Source organism: Labeo rohita, chromosome 7, assembly GCF_022985175.1.
Source record: "Labeo rohita strain BAU-BD-2019 chromosome 7, IGBB_LRoh.1.0, whole genome shotgun sequence".
Lineage (NCBI taxonomy): Eukaryota > Metazoa > Chordata > Actinopteri > Cypriniformes > Cyprinidae > Labeo > Labeo rohita.
Window position 1 is genome coordinate 44,022,702 of NC_066875.1, and position 12,555 is coordinate 44,035,256.

The window sequence follows — 12,555 nt, forward strand, 5'->3', positions numbered from 1 at the left end:
ATTCATAACATGTTGGTTTAATGGTTACGCAACCTTCCTTCATGAATCAGACCTGCACCACGTAGGCTGAAGATTTGTGACAAATAACTACCCAGAATCGTGTGGGCACATACAGCAATGAGAAAGATGTAATATTTTTTTAGTGGGCAATAATACAGAAGTGATATTATATTTACAAATTTTACAACAGCCGTTTGGCCCTCACATGAGTTAAATGTCTGTTTGAATGGACATGTAAGTAAGTGGGAGATGTAAGAAGTGTGACAAGACTGAGGAAACGTATTAAGAACAAGCAACCCAACAAAAGACTAGAGAAGGTGCACAAATTCTGATACCTTGAGGCTGCCCCCTAGTGGCACAATATTACAATAAAAAGAACTTGTTTTTCTGATTCATTACATCATTGTAAAGACAACTGTTTTCAACATGAATAGGAGGTAAGTCTTGCTAAGAATACAAGCCTGATTTTTTTTAAGAAGACCAGTAATAAGTGCTTTAAAATAACGACTGCTCACTGCATGACAGAATTAAAGGGCCATCAATGCACTGCCACCAAAAATCATTGTTCAAAATTGTGCAAAAATTATTTGTGATAGTGACAATGAAACAATAAACCAGTCAGTAATGTTTTGCATTGTATGCCATTAATCATATGCAAAAAGTAAAAAGTGTTTATAGAGTAGGAATTATAGTTGTATAATCTTTTTTATTATTATTGTTAAGAAAAAATTAAAAAAAAAATTAATCTTGCACAACTATTTTTCTGCATTGCAAACTTTTGCAAACATTTAGTTTTCTGTGATGCACTCTACATTATCTACATTGTCACATCTAGTAGATGAGGTTGTGAAAATTGATTGTTTTGTATCATATGCCATCAGTTTTCAAGAAAATGTTTGTGAATTCTTATTATAGCTGCGTAACTCCTAGCTTGTCACATTTTTTGCAAAGATAAAAATAACAACAACAAAAATATTTTATATATGTAAAAAATATATATGTAAGAAAACTTAACATTAATGAGAAATACAAGTATTTCCAGCAAATATAAAATTGCAATGCTAAAAATATAAACCTGAATTACTGGCCTGGGCTGCGTTTCCCAAAAGCATCGTAAGCCTAAGTTGATCGTAGAACCATTGTCATCAGTGAAGCTACAATCAACTTAGGACTTACGATGCTTTTGAGAAAAGCAGCCCTGACTGAACCAGTATTATTGAATCCTGGAGGTGATGAAACTGTACTGTTGCTTACTTTGATGACATCTGAAATGTTATTACTTGAATATTGTTTAAAATAAATCCCACTAACGGAACTTAAACTCCATCTTCTGCTGCTTTATTGTTGGTTTGATGAAGATGGCGATCACAGATTCCACCAGAGTTCACATTCCTCCTGATCAGAGAGAATTTCTGTGTCACTTCTAGATTAGACAGCTGCATTTAGTTTCCCAAGCAAACTAAAACAACATTTACTCACGATAGTAAGGTGACATTACAAAACAGCAAAAGCCCAGAAGTAAAAGCCTAAAGCAAACAATACATCCGCAGTGTTAAAATTCAGCGAGGCAGCTAGACTAAAGGGAAAATAAATGCCTTTTAAGGAGGTGGCTGATGTTTAGAGGTCTAATCTGAGGTCCTGCTCATTATAGGAAAGAATAACAGATCGCCATGTGTGTCATTATACAGATGTGGAGCACATAGGCTCATACTGTGCATCTGGGGTTAAGTACTCACAGGAAGAAAACCTGGGGCTGTGACACAGAGGCCGCTTGTTTTGGCAAGGTCTTTAGGTCTGACAGTTCTACTAGATGGATTCTGGGCATGGGTGGGGCAGTTTTAAAGGGGCAGAGGAACAGGGGTCAAAAGGAAGTCTATGGTTTTAGGTCCCTAGAGGCTTGCAAATCATAGAGACACAATCCAGAGGCTGGCGCAAACCAGCAATGAGGCTGTTATTATGCACCAGGGGAGATGAGGTGAAGGAGGCTGGGGAAAAAAACATGCAGATGTTGAGGCCAGGCCACTGGAACACCTCCATTCATGAAAACAAGCAAACAGAACATAATCATGTTTTTGTCTAATCCCACTCTCATTGCTGAAGTACATAATAAAACATCCATTTTGTGCATGATATTTACAGGTGGTCCTAGCCTAAAGCAATATTTGGCTCAGTTACAAGTTAAACTCAGCTGACAGCATTTGTGAAACAGCGTTAATTGCTACAAACATTAGTTTTGACGTGTGGCACTTACAATGGCAATTAATGGAGACAATATTTAGAGAAATTAGAAGCTGAAATAAGAACTTTATAATTGTATAAAAGCACTTAAATTCATTTTCTGTTAAAATTTGTGTTATTTGAGCTGTAAAGTTAAAAATTATAAAGTTATAAAGTTATAATATTTACAGTCATTTGATCACTTAACTCATGTACATAGCACAAACTGTACAGGACAAGTTGCATGTAGACATTTAATAATAAGGCTTGAAAAATCCTTAGCAATTACTACTATTAGGGTATGAGTCATTTTTTTAAAAGGAAGAACAAAAAAATCTGAAGTCAGAAGACTCATACAGACAGCCTGCAGGGTGCGTTCCACAACACTGCTTTGTTGAAGTTATCTTCAATATGCGTTTCTGTACACCTTTTCTGTACACCATGTGCTACCATTTTAGGTTAGGCATCACAGTGCCCAGGTTTTTTCATTTATATTGGGTTGACTATATAATTCCAGATTTGTGCTAAATCCCCTTACTTTTACTTAGATTTGTGAAGCATGCAGAGGAGCCTTGGCAGCTAGGAAAATAAGACCCTATTTCAGAGTCACAAAAACACTGAAGGCACAATCCGTTTCCTTCACATCACATTCTAGGTGAACATCTGTAAGAAATTGATAAAATTCATTTTGCGGGTTAGGTGACCAATGCGATTAGTGACCGTAAATCAGCTGTTTGCTGCAGTATCAAGGTCGCTTGAAAAGAACAAACCTGCTAATGTAGATACAGAAGTGATTTCAGGCCTGTTACGTTAACATAGAGGGATCAGGTTTCTCATACACACATACCCATCAAGCTTAATGTGGAGACGTGTGCTCGCACCTCTTATGCGCAGACATACAAAACAATTACATTTGTGCACAGATGCCTGCACCTCGATTATGAGAAAAATCTGCACATTTGATGTGAAGCAGACTTTAAGACAAAAAGAAGTTTCAAAGATAAAATATAAGAAGGCAAAATCAGAATTCATTTAGTACACTGCAAAAAACGCTTTTCTTACTTAGATTTTTTGTCTTGTTTCCAGCCAAAATATCTGAAAATTCTAACATCAAAAAGGAATTTCTAAAATCAAAATTAAGCGAGTTTTTGCTTGAAACAAGCAAAATAATCTTGTTTTCTGCTTGAAATAAGATTATTTTGCTTACCCCATTGGCAGATTATTTTGCTTGTTCTAAGCAAAAACTCACTTAAATTTGATGCATTTTTTCTGAAAATGACCATTTTTGCTTGTCTAGAAAATACTTCTTCATTTAAGAATTTTTAGATATTTTGGCTGGAAACAAGACAAAAAACCTAAGAAAAGCAGTGTACAATCACCATAATACATTAAACTTGACAATCTAAAGCTCCAGATTACAGAGGAAGAATATTAAGACCATAGCTGTGCCATCTTTTTCATTGCATTTCAGGGTTGTCATTCTTTCCTGCTTTGTCTTTATCCTAAAATAAACCTAAGATATATCCATTTTTCCCTTAATTTTTTGGCCTGTCTAACCATGTACTTCTCTTACAGCCTAAGTACATCCTTTTACTGGTTCAAACCGTCAATAAAGTTCACTCTAAACATTCAGGACCAAGAAAATAGAAATCTCTATGAGCACAATATAAATAAATGTAATTTCCAGATATTTACAGAGAAAACAATTTTGTGAACGAGTTTAAAATTGTGAAATCTAGTTACAGAAGTGCTTTACACCACCAGAGGGCGCTGTAGCAAAGTTTAAGAAAAACATCTCTAACCTGTTACTTCTGCTGCCTTCAAGTGCACCAGGGACACCTCAGAGTCAGAAACATAACACAGACGTAGCCAAGAAAAAAAAAAAGTCATATTGTGAAGAGTCAGTCTGCTCACTGATCTCTACAGATTATAGATATATCTATATTCAAATCAGCATGCCCTTTCCAACGTCACAACTCAGCAACTTCTGCATCATAAAGAATTCACTTTTCCACTTGCAAACATGACTTGGCTTTGATATTTATGACTCCACTTGAAGGGCACATTATATATAGCCTCAGGATTGTCTACAACCTTTCTGTGCATGTGTCTTTTTTAGTGTTTTTTAAATGCCTTTCACTCTCTGAAATATACTGTTCCTATCAGCTCCATATTTTTGCCAGCACAGCATGTTTGTGAGACTTACAGCATACAGCTGGCTTCCCTTATATTTAGGTAGTCTGTATAACTTTTCTCTCAGCATGCCATGTTGTCTCTACAATGTAAGTGGTTAAAAGTTCAGACAGTAAAAGTGTTAGGTACACAGAAACGAGTAATTGGTTCTTAGTTTAGTGGGCTTATTAAGAACAATAGGGGTCAATCACACTCTTCCTTATAAGCCCATGTGACACAAAAACTATATTTATTGATAACAGACCATGTCTGAAGTTCTAAAATTTTATAAAACCTAAATACAAATTATGCAAAAATAAATAAATAAATAAATAAATAAATAAATAAATAAATAAATAAATAAAAGCACATAAGACAAATAGAAAAGTGACTGCCAGGCAGTTCATTATCCTAAACAATGACAGTAAATGTTCTGTGAAACCAAAAATTTCTTTCATGCTTTTTGTCTTTATTGCAAAACAACGAAACAGTGGGATTATGTAGTACATGGACTTAATAGGGTCACTCCGCCTACTTAGTCAAAAAAAAAAAAAAACACGAGGCAGAAAAATAAAACTCATCTAAGCGGCGGCTATGGTTGTAGAGCTGATCTCTCAGTTGGCTCCGGTATACTCAAAAATGAGACAAGTTCACAGGAAGTTCATGTCTGCTTTCCTTTCATATGACAACCCTTTCATGTCTGTCTCCCAGCCGCCCACAGCCTCGCAGCAGCAAAAAGGATCTAATCTGCACATCATACTGAATGTGTACATCAAACCAGCTCAATATTTAATGCTGCAGTTTTTTGCCTCAATAAAATGATATATGCTCATATTCTATTTGAATTATGCAAAAAATAAAAAAATATCACTATAATTAGCTGGAAAGTAGGTTTTGATTTAAAATACATGGAAATATACATGTCTAACAGCAGATTTTAGGATTCTAAATATTGCCATTGGCAGCCGTGGCCTAATGGTTAGGGAATCGGGCTTGTAACTGAAAGGTTGCGGGTTCGAGTCCCAGGTAGGGATTGAAGGTGGGGGGTGTGAGTAACCAGCGCTCTCTCCACCCTTAATACCATGACTGAGGTGAGTCCCTTGAGCAAGGCACCGCTCCCCAATAGCAATATGGCTGCCCACTGCTCCGGGTGTGTGTTCACGGTGTGTGTGTGTGTGTGTGTGTTTGTTCACTACTCACTACTGTGTGTGTGCATTTGGATGGGTTAAATGCAGAGCACAAATTCTGAGTATGGGTCCCCATACTTGGCCTCACGTCCTTATTTATTTTATTGCTCATCGATTTTTTTTTGTTGTTGTTGTTGTTGTGGCTAAAAGTGCTTCTTCAAAAGGCCATATTCTTTGCAAATGCATGTCCTTTTTTAATGCACAGCTATGGCTTACTTTATATCTGTGCATATGCACATTACATAAACTGGCATCAAGCTGACAATATTATATGTCCACTAGGTGTCAGCAGTGCTCTATGAACGGTTTGATTAGTTCAACCATAGCTTTACATAAGTGCATTTGATTTCATATCATGACTGGCAAAAAGTACCTCCTTTTCTGTACACCACAAGTTAAATGATTAATAGAGGATTGGAAAAAAATCTATTTAAAATCCCACTCAACATCTGACAGCTTGAGATGCAAGCCAAGAGTGCTATTAAAATATTTACAGTTACTATTACATTCCCCAGGGGTAGGACACGATAAAGGGAAAAGTGCAGAAAACTGCAGAACAAGATAAGATGGAGCCAATAATAATTTATTAGAAATAGTTTAATTCATAGCTATTAATATTCATAAGCTCATACATAACAGAATAATACCAAACCAAGAGGCTATCTGAGAACTCTTATACTTTCGACTATTGTTCATCTGATCAATCTGACCAAGCGATCCTGCATACTACACTTACAGTTTCTGCTGCATAAAGATAAACAATGTGTTTATAGTTCAATGTGTCACAGTTCACTTTTATTGTGATTATGAAATACAACAGACTAATAATAAAAAATAAATAAAAAATAAAAATATTAAAAAAAATAGAAATATTAAACAACTAATAAAAATGAAAAGGCACATAAAATTACTAAACAGAAATAGTACATAAATAATACTAAAATAACACAATGTTAAATGCTCACATTCATAAAGCTACATTTGACTTTATAATATCTTCAGACAATTTCATCCTCAGACTGAGCACAAATGAGTACTTCTGAAGCACCATCAAAGCACTTCTACTGCTCCACGATCCCTTGTTGTCAACTTTGATATCTTGGACCACAAAAGGTCTTAATTAAAAGGCCATGTGTGTCTAAACAGACCATTTTAATATAGTATTATTAATAAAATGTGTGTGTGTATATATATATATATATATATATATATATATATATATATATATATATACAGTTTCTAGGATATTTCATATAGAGCTGTATGTTTAAAAAGTCTCAGATCTGTGATGCATGTCACACCAAAAACAGCTGGAAAGTGCAAAAGCTGCAGCTAGTAGCAGGCTGACTGTCACTATCAAAATGCCAAAGGCCATGAGAGATGCCAGCCTGTCACAGCACACAATCTGTGATGCTATGGCTAATGGCAGACACATTATTGGGCATTTTAGACACGTAAACATGCTGAAATAGCACTTACAACACACTTAACTCTCTGCTGGAATAAAATGTGCAACAATCGATTACACAGCAGACTATGACATCCCAAAACTCACTGATACACAGTGGAAGCTAATTGAAAATTCTGCTTTCATTCTTGTACCCTTTGAAGCGTTGACAAGAGATATTAGCAACATCTATGGCAGATGTCATCCCATCTATCAGCGCTCTGACGAGTCTCCTTGAGAGAAATGCCAGCTCAGAGGAGAGAAGACATCTAAACAAACACTTCTCAGAGTCGTTAATAGAAGGTTCAGCAACAATTTTGTTATTTTTTTATATAATATTGTTACTGTGACTGCCATCCTTGATTCAGAGGGTGCGTGTAATTCTGTGCCACTAACAGCACCAAATGTATTAACATGAACATTATACACATTTTTTAAGACTTAAAAAAAGTATACATCTAAAAAAGTATGGACATCAAATACAGCGATAAATAACATGCCAAGTAATCTGGTAAATACTGCGAAGTATGTAATGTATTGTAACATTAAGACATTAAAATTTAGCAACGATAATTTTAATTTTTCTGATCTAAAACGCAACTACAAGGACAGATTTTGTTTAGGAGGGGAATGAAGCAACTTGAGCCCATTTTAAGTCTTTCGCCCTCACAAGAAATTCCAGATTGCATTGGTGCAATAAAAATGGCTGGATTTCACCTGCGAACATTCACATAACAACAGTAAATGTGACCTAACCTTAAGATGCTGACAAAAAAAAAAAAACTATTCCTTAGTACTGCATATGCATTTGGCTCAGTATATTTGAATACATTTTTAGTTCGGATGTCTTCTACTCTAAAAATTATGGGACACAGAGTTGTACACTTAACCCTGGTTGTACACTACAAATCACTTTTGTTTTTTTGTTTTTCCATTCATACATATATGGAATAAATTGTTCACTCTGAGTTTGGACAGTACAATGAAACAGCTGACACATATTGTGAAATATAAGCATAAGGGAGTCATTTCATGTAGGAAAAAACAGATGATCTATGGAAACTTCTATCCAAGAGACTATTCAATTTAATCTCTAGAACTGTAACATAAACTTAGGTTTCTATAGTAAGCAGCAATTACACAGAGTAAAAAAAAAAAAAAAACAAACACTACATTTATATAAGAACTGAAAATGTTGAACAAATAAGTAAATACAATCATACAACTGTAGATCAATGCTGAAATCTACTCACTAATAAACAAAACAAAGCCAAAAAGTAAAGTATTACTACCAGCTTACAAATTTTGGTTTTGGGAATGTTGGAAAGGAAAGTATTGTGTTAATAGAACGTACACATACGTGCAATTAACGTTACTTAAGAACAAATTATTTCCTTTTTTTTTTTTTTTTTAAATCGGTTCGTTAATTTTGACCATCTAAAAATGATCATCTTTTACACCAATTTCAGGAAAATATAAACAAAAACTCTACAGCAAAACTCCTCAGACTACAAATCTAACAATCACTTAAAATATTTACATTAATTCATTATATCAGTCTTACTTAAATACATCCCACTTGAGGAGCTAAATCAATTTAGCCAAGTCAAATCCTTCATAAACGCCAAAAAAAAATAAATAAATAATACTAACCGATAAAACGCCTTCGTGAGGGGAATCCTGAAGTAATCCGTTCCGCGGTTTCGTCTGTCCTCCTCGTGCAAGCTTCGCCATCTTGAACGCGAGAGATCGTCGTGAACGGTGGTTCCAGGCAAGTGAACGAAATCTATCACTAAAAAAAATGACAGTCTTAAACTGAGTGTTATGACATTTTATTGTTTTTACTTAAAAATAACTAGATTATACAGTCAAATCAACCAAATTGTTCCAGTCTTGTCAATAGTAAACACGGCCTCACTGGACAAAACAATGTCTGTTAACTTCCAAATGGCACTATTCAGACATTTCCCACAAAATAATAACGTTACATATTCTGAAAACTAATAAAACTCACCAAAATGCCGTTTAAGTAAACTAGTGTGAAATTTCGTGAAAAAGTCAACTCTTGCAGTTTGGTGTTGGAGCTCTCGGTGTTGTCAGTACGTTACTTAAATTAAGAAAAAGAAAGAAAAACGTTTTTTTTTCCCCCGTACCGTTTCGTAGATTACTGCAAGTAAGTTATAATTTCATAACTTTCACAGATTTCACTTTAATCAGATAATACTTTAATTTTATTTGTTGTCTATTTTATGTTTAAATAGCGTTTTTGGGAAAACGAGGAGTCAAATGAAGCGGTTATGTTGTCTTTCGTTTGATTGGTCGTCTGACACCTGCAGTGACGCTCTTTCTTATTTGATTGGTTGTTTTGGTACCGCATGGGATTGTTTATTTAAATATATTAGCATATATCTAATTTTAATTACTATACTTTTTTTTATACTGTTTTAGCTCTGGTCATGAGTGTAGACCACTGATCAGTGGTAGGACTGTGCAATATATCGAAATTATAGAAATTATCGCTAACGTACAGCTTGCAATATTTGGGGCCATGAACAAAAGACAAAAAGAAAATCATCCACTGCTCTTGCCTAAATAACTTTTGTAGCTTAAATTAGAGTCAGTGCATAGTGAATTCATAAAGTTAAGACTAAGCAGTGTTTTATTTTTCCTTTATATGTGACCATGGATCACAAAACCAGTCATAAGGGTCAATTTTTCAAAAAGCTGAATAGATAAGCTTTCCATTGATGTATGGTTTGTTAGGAGAGGACAATATTTGGCCGAGATACAACTAATTGAAAATCTGGAATCTGAGGGTGCAAAATCAAAATATTGAGAAAATCACCTTTAAAGTTGTCCAAATAAAGTTCTTAGCAATGCACATTACTAATCAAAAAATAAGTTTTCATATATTTACAGTAGGAATTTTACAAAATATCTTCATGGAACATGATCTTTACTTAATTTCCTAATGATTTTTGACATCAAAGAAAAATCAATAATTTTGACCCATACAATGAATTTTTGGCTATTGTTACAAATAAATCCCAGCGACTTAAGACTGGTTTTGTGGTCCAGGGTCACATATTATTCAGTTCCTAAACTGATGTTAAAATGATTACACTAATGTTAAAATGACATTTTTATGTAATGCTAGAGTAAAACTTTACTGTTCACTTTCAGAAGTTGTAGGGGTACTCCCTAAAAAAGTAACTAATTACATTACTTTTGATGGAAAGTAATGCATTACATTACATTGCGTTACTTTTTAAATCTAGGCAGGACTTGATTGTTTGTTTTTAATACAACAAGTTCTATTTTTGGTAAACATAAAAGTCCTTTTACACTAAAATTGAAATGAATAAGCCTCAGGCTGAAGGAAATGTAAATTCACATCTGTGCAGTAGAACGCAGAAGAACAAAGTTCAACTCTTAAGCAATAAAAAAAAATGCTGCACAAATGTCATTTTTGGTTATTTAAAGTCATTTTTGCTTATTAGTATGGTTGAATTTGATCATCGAAGGTCAGCAACAAAAAACATTGGTTTATAAAATGAAATTAAATACATGAAGGATATTTGCGTCAAGATACAGTTGAAGTCAAAAGTTTACATACACCTTGCAGAATCTGCAAAATGTTAATTAGTTTACCAAAATAGAAGGAATCATACAAAATGCATGTTATTTTTATTTAGTACTGACCTAAATAAGATATTTCACATAAAAGATGTTTTACATATAGTCCACTAGAGAAAATAATAGTTGAATATGGCTTTTAACGCAGTGGGTTTTCTTCTGGAGCATCAGTGAGCGTTTGAACCTTTTGTAGTCCCTCAGCTGTCCTCAGTGTGAAAAGATGGATCTCAAAATCATACAGTCATTGATGGAAAAGGTACAAATACACAGAAATGCATGAAAAACCAAAGAATCGAAAGAACAGCAGGCAGTGTAACTGTTCAGGGCAAACAAGGGATTCATGAACAACTATCACTTAACAAAAAAAAAAGGGAAAACAAAGTAACTGGCGTTACTTATTAACTCAGATATTTTCTTGTAAATTAAAAAGTAATGCGTTACTTAAAATACATTAGCATATACACTAGTTACTTGAAAAAGTAATCTTATGTAACTCGCGTTGCTTGTGATGTGTTACCCCAACACTGACAGAATTTCTATTTTAATATGTAATAATGATTTTTGTCTTCTCTAAAGTGGTGCATTGGGGAGAGTAACTGTATTCACTTCTCTAGTTTTGTGACCATGTGACATGGCATTGTGTTCTTATCAATAGACCTTTGTAATTGTCTTTTTTTACCAACTTTTCTCATTATCCTCTACCTGACAGATAGTCAGACCTGATATCTTTCTCCTTGCCTATATGTGAACTGCATTACTGCAGACCAGATAAAACCTTGCATAGGATTTACAGAGGGGCATGCAATTACTTTTTTGAATTGACATTGGTTATATCACAGCTCAAACGATTCACTTTGGCCAGCCTTGATTGTCTTTTAGAGTTATAGCAATGGCTAAACTACCCTACCCACTCTTCCTGCAATCCAAATTTCCTCAATGGGATAATAAATTTGACTTGACTCTACTCTTTTTAAGACTGTCCTCTCATAAAGACTATAATGCCAATATGGGATTACAGTAAAGTGAGTGACCTTGAACTTGGCCTGTGTTTGGTGCTTCCAATGTTCTCCATTATTTTTTTATTTAGTTTTATTTTTATATTCTTCTGGCAAATGCTCAGATGCCTTATTAAGTAGAAACAACAACGAAAAGAACAACTAATATAAAAAAGTAATCATAATCATTATTTCCTAACTGAATTTATAGAAGATGATGGTTGTAATTATGTTTGTCATCCAGTTGTATTTAGTAAAATAGATTTTACTCTTCTTTGCATGATAACTGATATTATAATAAGATTGGAATGATAACTGATGCTATGTTTGGGAAAGGATCATTTTACGTTACTGTTTCAGCACAGCTCACATGCGATCAATAAGCCTCATTGATTTGTGTTTATTGGGTTAAATGTTAACTTGAAACCTGACCTCTGGGACTGTAATTTGTCATTTGTTTCAGGGCTCAAGATAGACACTCAGTGGAAAAAAAAAACAACAAAATGACTCTATACATACAATTCTGAGCAATGATGGCATCAGTGTTTTTAGGGCTATTTTTGGATTACCTGTAACTTCTGCCTCCTTTTGATTTATGCTATATAAAGTAAATGTACATGTATGAAGTCTGATATAAACCGAGTCCACCAGCATTGTGAAGAATAGAGAATGAACCTAATGAGAAGACATTAACAGAGACCTATTAAAACTGTACTCTAAGGAATAGGCTGTTAGATTTCATTTAATTAATTTCCGCTTGAATACATGGACTGCACGATGCTCATTGTCCTGACCACATTTTAATCACGACTTATCAGGCTTAGATGTGTGCACAATGTAAGACATAACTTTTAGTGTGCAAAGCTAATAAAATCACATCCCTATAGACGACTAAAGGAGT